At 47.2% G+C, this 15,705-nt stretch overlaps 1 long non-coding RNA gene across 1 annotated transcript in view; it reads left to right on the top strand.

The window, feature by feature from the left end:
- Positions 1 to 276: 276 nt before the first annotated feature.
- The window catches only part of LOC116447615, a 102,390-nt gene continuing 86,961 nt past the window's right edge, over positions 277 to 15,705 (top strand). Inside the window, exon 1 of the long non-coding RNA XR_004241612.1 lies at positions 277 to 2,000. This is a non-coding gene — a long non-coding RNA (uncharacterized LOC116447615). The remainder of the gene's footprint in view (positions 2,001 to 15,705) is intronic.

Here is a 15,705-nt window from a genome sequence, read left to right as displayed (position 1 = left end):
GCCATTTTGAAATCATAAAGAGAACTTGTATAAAGAATGATAAGACAGGAGATAGCAGCTTTCTTTAGTCTTTCAACCATGCACATTCCTTCAAAGATAAAATGTGTTGCTGCTGGTTTTAGCTTTTACAAGCTTGATGGTGGGTACAAATAAGATAGAGATTTAATGCTGTGTCAAAGTAATATAACTGAAAAAGGTTAAAGGGTCAGAAGGAGAAATGTTAATTTCAATATTCTGTTAATCACCCCTTAACAGCAAGCTGATGATATGCTCTTTCATTCACAAGAAGAAATTGCTATTCACCTTGAGGGACTCAGAGCTGAGCATCCAACCAAACAAGAAGATGGGGCTTTACAACTCTGCCACTCTCACTGCATCACTCTGTGGAACAACTGGGTGTACCTTACTCTGTGTGAACTGTGTATACATATGTTTCCCATTTGCCCATCTGCTTCTAGTCCTGCATTTGGCTCAAGGTACTGACTATGGCACAGATTGGTTGTTCTCCAGTCTGGGAGGTACCTGTTTCTGTGCTTTTAGCAGTTTCATGCTTTTAGCATGCTGTTGGCATGTCTGAACTGAGTCTCAGGGCTGACAGCACTGAGAATGGCTTCAGATGCATGGGTCTACTTTTCCTTTTCCAGATGTGTTTCACCAGCCCTCAGCCAGCGCTCCCTACTTTCCCCGCGTTTTGTTTCCACAAACCAAATTGACCAAATTATGCTCAGGGATGCAGGCTTGCTGATTAGTTTTAGATTGTGAAAAGCTGCCAACTCCATAAAAGCCTTAGCAGCATTTTGGACCATTCCCTTGAATTTAAATCTTAACTGTGGATTAGCTGCTTTAGAGGATTAGGACTGCGACACACCCAACTTGCCACCTTGAGATTCCTACCTTAAGTGGTTCTGAACTGAGCCTGGGTCACTGATGAATGTGTTTTGCTGCACGAGGCCTGGGTCCACATACTGATCTATCACCTGTGCCAATCCCTTCATGGACAGCTGTTCGCAGTTTAAACCTATCTTTCTGATCAGTGAAATTGCTGCCTAATGCACAGCGTCTCTCAGTCTGTGGCATTTATGCTGCTGTGATAAACAATGCCCTTAATTCTAAGTTAATGAATCGATGTTAATGAGCACTCGTTGTCCACAGACGCCCACACTCCTTCAGAAGGGGGAGAGAACAGTCACTTAACATCCCAGCGGCCACAGGAGGCACAAGGGAGTTCTGTTTGTCTGCAGCTTTTGTTGGAAGCTTCTAAAAATATTCTCTTTCCTTGCCTTGAGCTGACTCTCCAGCATTTCTTTGTTGTGCCTTCCTTGCAGCAGCTTTCTGCTCCCATGGACACGTGGACATCTAACACACATCCAGCCTCTGTGCTTTGTGAGGTACTTCTGGCTGTGAGCCTGCTCTGTGCCTGAGGTTGGCTTTCTGACTCCTGCTGCAGGGTGATGATCCTGGTGAGGAGCTCTGCAGGGCAGTTCTGGGTTTGCTGGAGAGCTTTGTGTGGGAGTTTAAAGCTGCTTTCACAGCTTTGGTAATGGGACTGTGTGGGAGGTACTGCCAAAAGAGATGAGAAATCTGCACCCAGAGCTATCTCTGAAGGATTGGAAGGAGTGCCCCAGAAGATGTGAGCTTGTGGAGCTGAAGGTTCACGTGCCATGTGACAGTGTGGAAGGGAGCGACCCTCAGCATGTTTGAATCTCTTACAGCCTAATGTGTTGTACAGGAAAGCACTCTGAAGAAGTTAGAAGCACAATATATAAAACCAGAGAGCACTGTTTCTAGGCAGTATGAAACAGCATTCACAAGCCTTGTCTCATGGTTTGTGTGAAGGTTTAGTGCACATCTTAATCTGTGGTGCTGACAGTGCTGACTGTTTTAGACATTTGCATCTCCTTGTTTTGATAGTGAGCACATCCTGGAGGTAGGGGTCATTTTTTCTCCACAGAAACAACACTTTCTCCAACAAAAGACTTCTGGATGCATGTTTATAAAAGGTAAATCTCCCTGGGTTTTATTCTGAAATATTCTGGGGTATGTGCTTTTCTGTCCTAATATCCTGAGTCAGGCTTGAAGAATGAGAGTCCACGATCCGGTTACACTGACTTGCATAGAAAGAACTCTTCCCTATACCAATTTACCAGGTTAAAAAAAAAAAAAAAGAGATCTGTGAAGCTTTTTTGCTCCTTACTGAACTCTATTAGCAAGTCTCCGAGTAATTCTGCAGGTTTTGCCCCATTTTCTGTACCCCTGGATCTTTGCAAATCAGCTTAGAGGAGACTTCAGAGAGGCAAGGTTAAGAGCTGCCTGGTAAGTGAAAGTGCGTAGTCAAAGGCTGCCTCAGTCTGTTCACTCTTTCTTCTTTTTTGGGGAAAGAGAATGGAGCTGAGCTCCAGCAGTGATGGAAATGAACACTTCTAAATGAGGGGCCATTATGAACACCGGTGCTTAAAGGAAGATGGACAGTGAGACTTGACTACCTCTTCTAGACCACAATTTTGTAGGTTATTCAGAGTGTATTGATTGCCAAGAAGTAGTCTCTGAGCCAAGTGGATTTCTTTTTCTTTCTTATTTTCAGGTCCGTATTTATTATTGCAATAACAAAGATTGTGAGAACAGCTAATACACTTGTCACTGCACCAGAGTGAAGCCAGAAGGGGTCTTTATTGCTCTGTTTTTCTACTTGTTACTGTGGCAGGGAGGCTGTTTCTAGCAGGGCATGTCCACGACTGTCTATTTTCTCACTTAATGTTTAATGCAGTTATTAATTGTGAAATCACAATGTTTTTGCAATGTAAGGTAGGTCATGTATTGTTGTAGCTCTGCTGGTTAGACCTGAGGTTGTCTGCGCTGTCAAAAGGACCAGGCCTTGCCTACGTGTGCAGTGGAAAGGAGATACATGAGAGGCAAGATGGTGATGGGATGGCAGCCACGCCCTAAAGATGGAAGTGGCACTGTGGGTTCTTTCAGTCTGCCTTGCTATGGGCTCAACTGTGAAAAGATCATTTTGCAATGTAATGGCAGGGAGAGTGTACAAAGGACAGAACCAACATCTTCCTGGAGCTGTTTAAGGAAAGAAAGAAAGGCATCAGAGACAAATTACAGCAAGGGAAATTCTCATTAGTTATCAGGGAAGAAAAATTGGTCATGACAGTGGTGAAATACTGAAATAGGTTATCCTAAGAGCAAGCTCAGCTGACTAACCTGACCTTAGAGCACCCTGCATTGAGGAGGTCTGGATTCCTCCTGCACTTACTTTTTCTATATTTTTTGCTTCTAAATCTGAGAGTTCCTGTGCCTTTTGAAGAAGTAATGTGAAAGCCCAGTTGAAAAAATCACGTATCTTTAATGAAGCCTGCTTGTGCCCTCCGAGCAATCCTGAGGGAATAGCCAGTGCAGAAAGCAAGGCCTGCTGCTGAGTCTGGTGTGAGCAGGCTCCAACTGTTCATTCCATAAGTATTTCAGTGATATTACAAGTTTTGCTGATATAAATCAAAGTGCTCCTTGAAACCCAGCAAATAACAAATCCAACCATATTTTTAGCCCCTACCAGCAAGAGACAATCACCCCCCACAGTTAAACACATCCCTGAGGCAGCTCCCCCAGCATTAAACACAACCCTGTGCTGCCTGGGCCTCACTTACTGCATGCTGTAAATCCAGGAGGAGAGGGAAGGTTTCTGATATTTGCAGATATGCAGTGAAATATGTCAGGACCACCGTGGAACCATGCAAAAAGAAAATTGTGGCACAGAAACAATGTCTCTCACAAGCTTTCTGGATCTGCTGAAACTAACCTGGGCTGGGCATGACAAGCAGAGGGGGATGGTGTGGGTTAGTTCATGTTGCTGTCCCACAGCACTGCCTTGAGCATTCCTTTAGGGAAATTAGTTTCAGATGACTGTTTTCTTTGTTCCCGTAGTGAAGGTAACATGGAAGTTGTGCCTCTGAACAAAGTTCCTCAGTAGCAGGTGACAGTCTCACTCTTGGGGCTGGAAGGAGCTGTGCTGCATCCGTGCCAGAAAGCAGCAGGACTTGAGGTAATACTACCAAATCTAACAGAAAGAGGTGGAAACAAAACAAGCAGGAGGGGAAAAAAAGTGGAAATCAACAATTCCAAACCAGAGCCTAAATCAAAGAAAAAAAGGATATATTAGTTGTGAACGAGCTCTGGTCTGTTGGAATTTCATTTTTGGACATGTTGGTATGGGTGGGGAAATGGATCATAAGGCAGAAACCATAACTTTAATATGGTTTCTATGACGCCAATTTTGAATTCAAATCACAGAGCACTTACTCATTGTCAGATATAGAGGACTGTTGACTTCCAGGCCATTAACAAAATGATATCATGTCCCAGACAGGAAATAAATCATCCTTTGGAACTTGTCAGGTCGGGTTAAACAGCTGAGGCTGGCTCTCCTGAAGGCTCCCTGCAGCTGTGAGGTAGCTGGGACTGGATTCAGAGTCCTCAGCTTCTAAATCAGCCATGGAGCAAGAGAGCTGGAGCACTGGCCCTGCCACTGTGTGCCTGGCAGGGGCTGCATGGCCCTGCCCACCCCTGGTGGAACAGAGGGCTGACAGCAGGGGCAAAACAGCCAAAAGCAGTGTTCCCTGGCCTGTCAGGCTTGTCTGCAAGCTAACATGGACTGTCTGTAGCAATCTTCTCCTAAATGCTGCACTTCCAATATTTTCAGCATGTTCATTTACTTGTTTTGGCCTATGATGTATAAGAAGCAGTGTTGTCTTCCAGAGAGAAATGCATCCATCCTGGCTTCAGCTGGAATAGAGTTCATTTCTTCTCAGTAGCTGATACAGCACTGTGTGTTGGACAATTTGTGTTTTAGACTTTATCAACCTGTGATGTTTTACTTGCTGTGGGAGTTGGAATGAGAACCAAACATAAAACTTTTCTTGACCCATTTTAAGCACAGCTGCAGTTTATCACCAGACAATGGTAAATAAATAATATGGGGCAGCAGGGCCGGGTATATAGTATGGTGATTCTCACCCATTTTTCAGGTTTCTCAGCACTCCGACACAAGCAGTGTTTTGGAAAGCTGATCAGTATTGTGTAGTGGGTTGAACCTGAGTTGATGGACAGTCTTTTAGATTAATGACGCTTCCCACAATTTCCATGTTTAAACCGCGTGGAAAGGCGGGAATTGCCTTTCGTTTGAGCTTGACTGCTGGAAGGTGGGGGGGTCTTTGGGCCCTGGTCCTTCCCTGCCCCCTTTCCCAACGCCATGGCACGGACCCTGGGTCGCTGCTGGGGGAACTGTCCCCGAGCTGCAGGCAGCTAAACCCAGCCATGGACTGCCACAGAGCTAAACCCAGCCATGGACTGCCACACAGCTCAAACCAGCCATGGACTGTCACACAGCTAAACCAGCCATGGACTGCCACAGCTAAACCAGCCATGGACTGCCACACAGCTAAACCAGCCAAGGACTGCCACACAGCTAAACCCAGCCATGGACTGCCACACAGCTAAACCCAGCCATGGACTGCCACAGAGCTAAACCCAGCCATGGACTGCCACACAGCTCAAACCAGCCATGGACTGTCACACAGCTAAACCAGCCATGGACTGCCACACAGCTAAACCCAGCCATGGACTGCCACACAGCTAAACCCAGCCATGCACTGCTCAAACCAGCCATGGACTGCCACACAGCTAAACCAGCCATGGACTGCCACACAGCTAAACCCAGCCATGGACTGCCACAGAGCTAAACCCAGCCATGGACTGCCACACAGCTCAAACCAGCCATGGACTGTCACACAGCTAAACCAGCCATGGACTGCCACAGCTAAACCAGCCATGGACTGCCACACAGCTAAACCAGCCAAGGACTGCCACACAGCTAAACCCAGCCATGGACTGCCACACAGCTAAACCCAGCCATGGACTGCCACAGAGCTAAACCCAGCCATGGACTGCCACACAGCTCAAACCAGCCATGGACTGTCACACAGCTAAACCAGCCATGGACTGCCACACAGCTAAACCCAGCCATGGACTGCCACACAGCTAAACCCAGCCATGCACTGCTCAAACCAGCCATGGACTGCCACACAGCTAAACCAGCCATGGACTGCCACACAGCTAAACCCAGCCATGGACTGCCACACAGCTAAACCCAGCCATGGACTGCCACACAGCTCAAACCAGCCATGGACTGTCACACAGCTAAACCAGCCATGGACTGCCACACAGCTCAAACCCAGCCATGGACTGCCACACAGCTCAACCCAGCCATGGACTGCCACACAGCTCAACCCAGCCATGGACTGCCACACAGCTCAAACCCAGCCATGGACTGCCACACAGCTCAACCCAGCCATGGACTGCCACAGAGCTAAACCCAGCCATGGACTGCCACACAGCTCAAACCAGCCATGGACTGCCACACAGCTAAACCCAGCCATGGACTGTCACACAGCTCAACCCAGCCATGGACTGCCACAGAGCTAAACCCAGCCATGGACTGCCACACAGCTCAAACCAGCCATGGACTGTCACACAGCTAAACCAGCCATGGACTGCCACAGCTAAACCAGCCATGGACTGCCACACAGCTAAACCAGCCAAGGACTGCCACACGGCTAAACCCAGCCATGGACTGCCACACAGCTAAACCCAGCCATGGACTGTCACACAGCTAAACCCAGCCATGGACTGCCACACAGCTAAACCCAGCCATGGACTGCCACACGGCTAAACCCAGCCATGGACTGCCACACGGCTAAACCAGCCATGGACTGCTCACAGCTAAACCAGCCATGGACTGGCACACAGCTAAACCCAGCCATGGACTGCCACACAGCTAAACCCAGCCATGGACTGTCACACAGCTCAAACCAGCCATGGACTGCTCACAGCTCAAACCAGCCATGGACTGCTCACAGCTCAAACCAGCCATGGACTGCTGCACAGCTAAACCCAGCCATGGACTGCCACACAGCTAAACCAGCCATGGACTGTCACACAGCTAAACCAGCCATGGACTGCTCACAGCTCAAACCAGCCATGGACTGCTCACAGCTCAAACCAGCCATGGACTGCCACACAGCTAAACCAGCCATGGACTGCCACACAGCTCAAACCAGCCATGGACTGCTCACAGCTCAAACCAGCCATGGACTGCTCACAGCTCAACCCAGCCATGGACTGCCACACGGCTAAACCAGCCATGGACTGCCACACAGCTAAACCAGCCATGGACTGCCACACAGCTCAAACCAGCCATGGACTGCCACACAGCTAAACCCAGCCATGGACTGCCACAGAGCTAAACCCAGCCATGGACTGCCACACAGCTAAACCCAGCCATGGACTGCCACACGGCTAAACCCAGCCATGGACTGCCACACAACTCACACCAGCCATGGACTGCCACACAGCTCAAACCAGCCATGGACTGCTCACAGCTAAACCAGCCATGGACTGCCACACAGCGAAACCCAGCCAGGGACTGCCACACAGCTAAACCCAGCCATGGACTGCCACACGGCTAAACCAGCCATGGACTGCTCACAGCTAAACCAGCCATGGACTGGCACACAGCTAAACCCAGCCATGGACTGCCACACAGCTAAACCCAGCCATGGACTGTCACACAGCTCAAACCAGCCATGGACTGCTCACAGCTCAAACCAGCCATGGACTGCTCACAGCTCAAACCAGCCATGGACTGCTGCACAGCTAAACCCAGCCATGGACTGCCACACAGCTAAACCAGCCATGGACTGCTCACAGCTCAAACCAGCCATGGACTGCTCACAGCTAAACCCAGCCATGGACTGCCACAGAGCTAAACCCAGCCATGGACTGCCACACAGCTAAACCCAGCCATGGACTGCCACACAACTCACACCAGCCATGGACTGCCACACAGCTCAAACCAGCCATGGACTGCTCACAGCTAAACCAGCCATGGACTGCCACACAGCGAAACCCAGCCAGGGACTGCCACACAGCTAAACCCAGCCATGGACTGTCACACAGCTAAACCCAGCCATGGACTGCCACACAGCTAAACCCAGCCATGGACTGCCACACGGCTAAACCCAGCCATGGACTGCCACACAACTCACACCAGCCATGGACTGCCACACAGCTCAAACCAGCCATGGACTGCTCACAGCTAAACCAGCCATGGACTGCCACACAGCGAAACCCAGCCAGGGACTGCCACACAGCTAAACCCAGCCATGGACTGTCACACAGCTAAACCCCGCCATGGACTGTCACACAGCTAAACCCAGCCATGGACTGCCACACAGCTAAACCCAGCCATGGACTGTCACACAGTTAAACCCAGCCATGGACTGCCACAGAGCTAAATCCAGCCATGGACTGCCACACAGCTCAACCCAGTCATGGACTGCCACACAGCTCAACCCAGCCATGGACTGCCGCACGGCTCAACCCAGCCATGGACTGCCACACAGCTAAACCCAGCCATGGACTGCCGCACGGCTCAACCCAGCCATGGACTGCCACACAGCTAAACCCAGCCATGGACTGCCGCACGGCTAAACCCAGCCATGGACTGCCGCACAGCTAAACCCAGCCATGGACTGCCACACAGCTAAACCCAGCCATGGACTGCCACACAACTCACACCAGCCATGGACTGCCACAGAGCTCAAACCAGCCATGGACTGCCACACAGCTCAAACCAGCCATGGACTGTCACACGGCTAAAACCAGGCATGGACTGCCACACAGCTCAAACCAGCCATGGACTGCCACACAGCTAAACCCAGCCAGCGCGGCTTCCTGGGACCGACGGGTCCCTCTCCTCGCCACACGGAGCCCACGGGAGCCACCGCAGCCTCCTGTCTGCAGCCAGCACACTTCACGCTGAACTGAAGAGGACACCGTGCAGCCAGCAGCACAAAGGGAGAGAGGCTTTCTCTACCGTAAAGCCTGAACAAGAACACTCTTCAACATGGCGGCTTCAGAGTCAGAGAGAAAGAGAAGTGAGTCACGTGGGACGGAGCTGAGCATGGCGACGGGAGAAAAGAGGGCAGTGCCGCGATTCTGGCGCGTAGCTTAAAAAACTTCTTGCAGTCCGTGGTAAGGAACTGTAATATCACAAACTGTTTGTCTCTTTAATCCATTTGAAGAACATGGGGGGATGGAGAATTCACGTGTGGCCCGTGAAGATTGTGAAGAGTGCCTGTACCAGGCTATATAGAAGCAGTGAGAGGCTTTTAGAGACTTGGTGCGAAGAAAGCCTTTGTGTGCAGGCCAAAATAACTCATCCTTAAAAAGATTAATAACCCCATGTGATGGCCCATGTTTTGCAGTGTGAAGGAACTGTAAGATTTTTCATGGGAGAGATGTTTTACACCACAGCAGATTGTTTCTTTCCGGGCAGATCTGCTGTTGGTGGCAGTTTGGGAACCATGTAAAGCAGAAGAAAACCATTCTTTTTCCTTAAGCATAAGAAAGATGCTTTTCAAGAACTGCAACACTGACTAACATCCCATGTTCTGTTATCCTTTGGATGAGTTGGGTAAAAGGAGGAAAGTGCTGGAAGGGGGAGTGGGTTTACTCTAATTTCTTGTTATTTCTTTCTACTTTTAATTTTATTAGTAATAAAACTCTTTCTTTGTATCGCAACCGTTTAAGTTTGAACCTGTTTTGCTTTCTCCTAATTCTTATCTCATAGAAGGGAAATAAGTAAGTAATGGATATTTCGAACCAAACCACTACATGTTCTTATTGGGTTTCCCCCCATCGTTTTAATAATAACACCTTATCTTCAAGCTTCCTGTCTTTGTCCCAACATCGTGCTGATAGTCTCAAACTATGTTAAGACCCCTCTGCTAATATTAATGGCAGGTTTCAGTTCTGTGGAACTGCTCTGGATGCTGGAAGAAATGAGGGTAGAAAATGGCAAAATTGGCTTTCCCAGCTACGTTCTGATGAGATGTGCACAAATTGTTTCTGTGGCACTTGGAATCAGGACTCAGTAGCAAAGAAAAGGAGCAGAAAGGTGTGTGCACACATGTGGGTTGTGGGGGTGGGCCAAAATCTGAGGACGCCTGGAATTAAAATTTATATTTACAGAGCGTGGTCAGGTTTTGCTTTTAGATGTTTTGCTGCCTACTCTTGCCTTTGCCTCAGGGAGTGGTGGAAGACACAATTCTTGTTACTTGAGAGGATGAATTTTTTTGTCTTAGTTTTGTCATTTGACATAATAACATGCAGCTAGAGACAGTAGCTTTCTGGGAAGGAATAAATAATTAGCAGAAATATGTGGGCTGTGCCTCTACAAAGCTTATTTGTATTTCAGACCAGGATGGGAGCAAGATCACAATTGTTCTTGCACCACAGCTGTCTTGTCTCCTTGTCAACAAAATTCCCATGTCTTTTCTTGGTCCTTCCTCTATTGTGTCTCTCCAACAGTTCCTCTGCTGGGGAAAAGAGAAACCTTGGACTTGTGTTTGCGTTAAAGATTTTGTTATACATTTGGAGCAGCTTTTCTGTACAGAATTCTTTACTCCCTCTGCTCTAAAATGCCAGCATTTCTCTTTCCTTGAACTTGTTTCTTTTGAAGAGCATTTTGCAATGTTACAGAGAAGAATGTGACACAAATTTAAACTGTATGGAATTTCCTCAGTGTATTGCTCATATTCCAGCTCAGACCAGGTTATATTCTGGCCAGGAACAAGGCAATCACATGAGAACCTAGTGCTGACTGTACAGTGTTATTTTTTATTATAGACAGAATAATAGGCTCAACCTTCTGCCAAATGCCCTTTCTTTGCCACACCCTTCTTACCTTCTTCTGTTTGTATAAGATTAGTGAAGTATAGAGAATGTTTAATTAAGTTTAATTGCATGACAGCTTAAAAGTGGGAAGGTAATTACTCATTTAATTATTGTGCTGCTCCGTGCTTGAAGTGTGTGTGTAATTGCTCTTTTTATAAGGACAGTCAACTTTGCAAGCTTGCATGAAATTATAACAGCCCCATACCTTTTTAAAATGAAACTAAGCAAGGAGAGAGGTGCATTCTGTTACCCCAGGCATTCCCCCTTCTGTCAGTTTTGCCCTCCCTCCATGACATTTCTGCACAGGGAAGGACTGTAACATTAATCACATAGCCCATTCTCTTTTGCCTATTTTTCATTAACAGTTGTAGAACATGCTGAGAACTTGGGATTCCAGACATGCCAGTGTAAATTATTATTTCCTGCACTGTCTTCCTTAATTATTTCTACCGTGGCAACCCAATATATCATGGAATTTGGCTCTGTTATACAGTCAAAGGTTAAGTGATTCCTAGTTATGAGTGCTAATAGGAAGAGACTTTTCCAGTGTGCATAAGGATTCTCAAAGGTGTCTAAACAACTGCCCTTCTTTGCAACAGTTCAATTCTCTTCTGCCCTGACTAGTACTAGCAGCAAGGCTGAGATACTGAGCTTTGGACAACCCAATAATGCCTGGAGCATCTACTCGTGATGTCCAAAGGATGATTTCCCTGTAGAAGTCACCAGAGTGGAAAGAAGCAGAGCAGTGAAGGAGAAAGCCAGCTACTCAAACACAGTCACTTTTGTAATTGCAAGGGGACTCAGTCCAAGGTAGTTGCAGGCTCTAAAAGATTATTTTTTGTTTAAATAGCAGTTAGATTATATGAAATCCCAGTGCAAAAAGTCCCTCTGTAGCCATTAGGCAAGCCAAAGAATTCCCCGCACTCTCTCAAGGTTACTGTCAAATTAATTTGTGTTGATGAGTTCTCTTCCCTTTCGCAAGTGAGAGGTGATGGGGGGTTGCCTGTTGTTGTGGTGAACCATGACCAAAGCCAGGGTCAGAGGGATCAAGTGGACCCAAAGGTCCATTGGTTTGATGCTGCCACAGCCCAAAAGCCTTGAGCATTCATAAGGCTGTGAAAAATACATAAATCTGTGCCATACCATTGGCTACAGCCCTCCCCTCCCCTTATTTCTCATATTTGGTTGCTTTCCAGAGAGTTCTATGTTATTCGGTAGTTAATTGGTCCTTGTTATTCCTCCCCGCCTACCCCTTCTCCCATTTGCTGTAATTCCTTCTCCCCACCTTGGTAACACCCTGTGGCTGATGTTCCATTGGTTACTGTGTGTTTTCCCTGCCCATATTGTCGAAGTACAGGACCCCCTGCAAGCCACCTGGCTTTGGCTTTCTCTGTGGGTTTTTCCAGTCTGATAAACCCTCTCCCAGCACGTAGGAGTCCCTCCGCTCTTTCCTTCCTCCTTCGCGCGCCCTCGCCATTGGCGGGCAAGGCGAACCCGGCCCGAAGCTTCGCCTGCTGTCCCCACACCGTGATTTGGCTCCCGGCCGCCCCTTCGGAGCAGGCCAAGGCTGCCCGGTGCCCAGGACAGCGGGCTAGCCGCATGGCACCGGGGCAGCCTGTGGCAGGAGGTCTTCATGGTGAGTTAGTGCTTTGCTGTGGCGACTCTGATGTGACACAGCTGTCACAAGGCCAGTACTGTGTGAAAGCTCCTGCAGGAGCTGCAGACACCCAAAAGACGGTGAATGTCTGGACTGGGGCCCTGTCCGGCCTGCAGCTACCCTGGTCACTGTCCCGGTGCCTCCAGGCACTTTCCCTGCTTTTGACAGTGAGGTGGTCTGGAGTGATTTGGGCCTGTCCCCTTGGTGCAGCCCAGAGCCCCTGTGGGACCTCTCTGCTGTGCGGAAGAGACTATTCCTTGTCACTGGCAGCAGCTTTCAGCCTTTCCAGTCCCTCAGTCTGTATCCCTGACTCCTCTCCCACCCTTTGATACTCCACTTCACTGGAGTGCTTCTCCACTGCAGCACTCCTCCTGCAGCTCAGGCTTTTGTTTCTGAGTCAGTACATGAAGGAGGTGATTTGGCCTTTCAGTAGCTCTTCAGGAGCTGCTGGCATTCAGACCATATACTTCCCACTGTGAATCCTATGGATGTTATGGAAACTTTTGTCAGCAAGATAAGGTTTAGTGATAAGGCAGTAAGCACATTTGTGGCATGAGCACTAGGGTAAGAAAATTTTAGTTAAATACATCTCATCCTTTCTTGCCTCATTCTTTTACTACTGTCAGAGGGGAAAAATACTTGCTATTTCCTGACAAGAAATTAAGAGAGCACCAGACTTGATGTTTGGATATTTCAGCTTTTGTCAGATACTTGAAAGACCTGTAGGAACATATTGCCCAGTGATAAGTAATTCCTACTAGTCTGTCTGCTGCAGGAGTGGAGAGGCAGGATTTAGAGGGTGGTGACCTGAGAAAGCAAGTTTCATTGCATGGTCTGGAAAAGAGAGTGGGTAGTTGGCATTAAAAGTGGCATAGGGGAAGAGGAGGATTCCAGAATCAGTAGGACTCCTGATGTGTTTGTAGAGACAAGGAAAATTCTCCTTTGTGCAGGGCTGTGCCGGCCTCCGGTGAGGCCCAGCGCTCCTGGGAGAAGCACCCTTGATAAGGCAGCTCCATTTAAGCACTGGCTCCTGGCACCACAGGATATTGCCAGTTCTCTGCCCTCTGCAAGTCAGCATCTCCCAGCTCTGGATGGGCTTGGAGCGAGCTGTTCTGGGAAATGCCCTCTCAAAGGCAGTAGGCTTCAGAGTTAGCAGAGCTGGAGCAGAAACTAAGGCCCAGAAGATCGTAATGTTTACAGCCTGGTACTGCTGTTAAATCTGTGTTAAATTTTTTTCTAGGAGAAACTGTGAAGAGGAATAGAGAGACTCCGCTGTAGAAAAATGAATTTTTTAGTTTTATTTTTGGTTACCTAGAATAAAAGCATAACCACGGGGTGTGCAGAGGTGTGGGAGCAACAGAAATTGTGCTTAGTGAATGATTAGGTAATGAGGTAACTTCAGGCAGAATTGACCAAAATGAGTGACATGTGAATGTCATTAATGTCATTAATGTTGAATTAACCTCATATGAAGATTGTTTGGGTAATCAGCTGCTTCATTTGATGAACACCAGGTGATCTTGATTTTCTTCCACTGCCACTTGAACCTCATCTGCTGATTTGGAACACCAGGTGATCAAGTGCTAATTTCATCAGCTGTGTGGCCTGGGCATTTATAGTCTCTGGAGGGTTCTGTTGACCATTTAGAGGCTGTGGTTCTCCAGATTTGGATGTTTTATTTGTACATAAGTGCTCTTTACTGTGTTTAAAAAGACTGTCTCCAGGTACAGCCATTTATCTAAGAGTGTTTCTGGAAAATAGGCATTGCCTGGTGTGGTGGGTACAGCATTACTGCAGAAACAATTAGAGGTAAAGATCAGCAGTTGGAAATGTGCCTGAATGCTTTGCTTGAATCCTTAATTTGAATTGTTTGAACAAATGGGGTTTATTTTTTCAGAGGAAGAACAATCAAAATCTTTCTTAATGGGTGTTTTGCAGATAATAATAGTGTCACAGAGTCAATAAAGTTAATAAGGGTGTTCTACTCCTGAGATGCTTTTTGATCAGAAGCTCTGTTGGCAATTGTGATTTTAGATAAGCTGTGCTAATCCTATGCACTTTTTCTCTCCATTATTTTTTCATTTGGTGCAAAGAACAGATCCTCACCTCAGTCCAAGTAGCAACATGGCAACTAAGATTTTTTTTTCTCCAAGAAAGGAAAATTTTCTCTCATGCTTCATGTTGAAAATACAAAAAGAAGTTGATAAATTTAATGCCAGTAATTTGCTTTCTTGGAAATGTCACACAGACTAACTAAAAAATCTTGAGTCGAAAGACCTATAGAAATAAGTCTTGATAGATGGTTTTTATTATTATTATATATGGTTTCTTCAAAAATGTAGAAATAACATGCTGGAAAAGGAAAGGTCAAGGGAAGGTGGTTCCATCTAATTTTGCTCTTGGAATGCATGAAGCATGACTGGAATTTAAAGCAATCTTCTGGAGGTGGGTCCAGTTACCTAGGGGTCTGAATGAGTGTAAGAGATGGGATGTGTGATGACAGGCTCACTTTCCGGGAGAAAATAGATTAATCTTGCACAATGATTTCTGAGAAGTGAATTCACTTTATAATTTCAGTTCTTATTTTACTTTTTATTCGGAAAGATTTCAGGAACACCTGAAATTTTCTGCTGAAAAACTCTTCTATATGGGAGAATCACACAAGCATAAGAAGCTGAAAACAAATCGATTTATACTACAACTTATTGGATACAGTAGCTTAGCAAAATTAGCTGTTAGGTTTCTCAGATGCTGCTGGCCTGAAGGGTAAACATTATTTCTGTGTGGTCATTGGTGCTTGCCATCCCATGAAGTGTAGGTTTGTTGGCCGAGGTGGTGCAAATGCTGCCTTTATCTAGGAACAAAGCAGCTCTGAAGTAGCTTTTGTGTTTCTAGGCTGGCCCGGGCGTTGTTTTGATCTCAACAACTATTTAGGCACTTTCCTTTGCCTTTAATGGCAACCATGCAGTTCTGCTGGGCAAGTTCTGGTTGCTTTTCCAGATGCAGTGCCCCTCGCCAGGAATGTGCCCAGGAAGGCCCTGGGCTCCCAGGGCTTTTATTTGTTGGAGGAAAGTTGATATTCGCCTCCCAGCAACTGCAGAGCAGAGAGGGGCTTGGAGGGAAAGCTCCCCAGCCAGGGAATAGGCAGGAGAAGCTGGCAGAAAGTGCTGTGCAGCAGGAACACAGGAGCTGATTTGTTGAGGGAAAGATGAGGGAAGGAGAGGTTTTCAAAGGGCAAGTACTTACAAAGATTA

The sequence above is a fragment of the Corvus moneduloides genome, chromosome 8 (assembly GCF_009650955.1).
Source record: "Corvus moneduloides isolate bCorMon1 chromosome 8, bCorMon1.pri, whole genome shotgun sequence".
In the NCBI taxonomy this organism is placed as follows: Eukaryota; Metazoa; Chordata; class Aves; order Passeriformes; family Corvidae; genus Corvus; species Corvus moneduloides.
The sequence above is the reverse complement of the archived record's forward strand: the minus strand, read 5'-3'. Positions and strand labels throughout refer to the sequence as shown.